General features: G+C 33.8%; 1 protein-coding gene across 1 annotated transcript in view; it reads right to left on the reverse strand.

The window, feature by feature from the left end:
- LOC103732443 (cytochrome P450 2C29-like) overlaps window positions 1–804 on the reverse strand; it is a 28,827-nt gene that overhangs the window by 2,813 nt on the left and 25,210 nt on the right. The window lies entirely within an intron of this gene.

Consider the following 804-nt stretch of genomic DNA (forward strand, 5'->3'; position numbering starts at 1 on the left):
TTCAGGTCTGTTTTCACACAGCTCATATGGGTTATTAGTCAAAATGGAACACTGATGTGTGGTTGTGATAGATCATTTGTGAAGCAAAATAAGCAAGATTTGGATAGACAAATATCACACATTTTTCTCTCACATACAGAACTATCTACCTATCTACATTTATATAATGAGATAGTAGATGGAGGGCTACAGTCATGTGGTCAGAAATGTGCTCTATCCTCATATATGGAATCTATGTAAATTATATAATAGATGATAGGTAGATAGATTGATTGATAGATGATAGATACAGATAGATAGATAGATAGATGATAGCTAGATGATAGATGATAATACATGATAAATAGATAGATGATAGATAGATGGATGGATGGATGGATGGATGGATGGACGGACATACAGAGACAGATAGATGACAGATAGATATGGATACACACAGAAGCATGTATAAGTGGTGTAAAAGCAGGAAGGGAACTATTGTGGGGTTGGAAGGGCATCAATAAAAGTGAAAGGAGAATTCGAAAATAAAATAAGGACAGACACTATCTCAAAGTGAAAGGATGGAACAAAATATACCAAGCAAATAGCACTAAGAAAAAAGCAGGCGTAGCAATCCTAATATCGGACAAAATAGACTTTAAACTGAAACTAACCAGAAAAGACAAAAGACAAAGATTCATTTTGATCAAAGGAATAATCAATCAAGAAGATATTACAATCATGAACATATATTCACCAAACTCTGGTGCACCCAACTTCATAAAAACAATACTACAGGACATTAAGACCCAAATTCCAAATTAA

This window comes from Nannospalax galili, unplaced genomic scaffold (assembly GCF_000622305.1).
Source record: "Nannospalax galili isolate Female #2095 unplaced genomic scaffold, S.galili_v1.0 scaffold1415, whole genome shotgun sequence".
NCBI classification, from domain to species: domain Eukaryota; kingdom Metazoa; phylum Chordata; class Mammalia; order Rodentia; family Spalacidae; genus Nannospalax; species Nannospalax galili.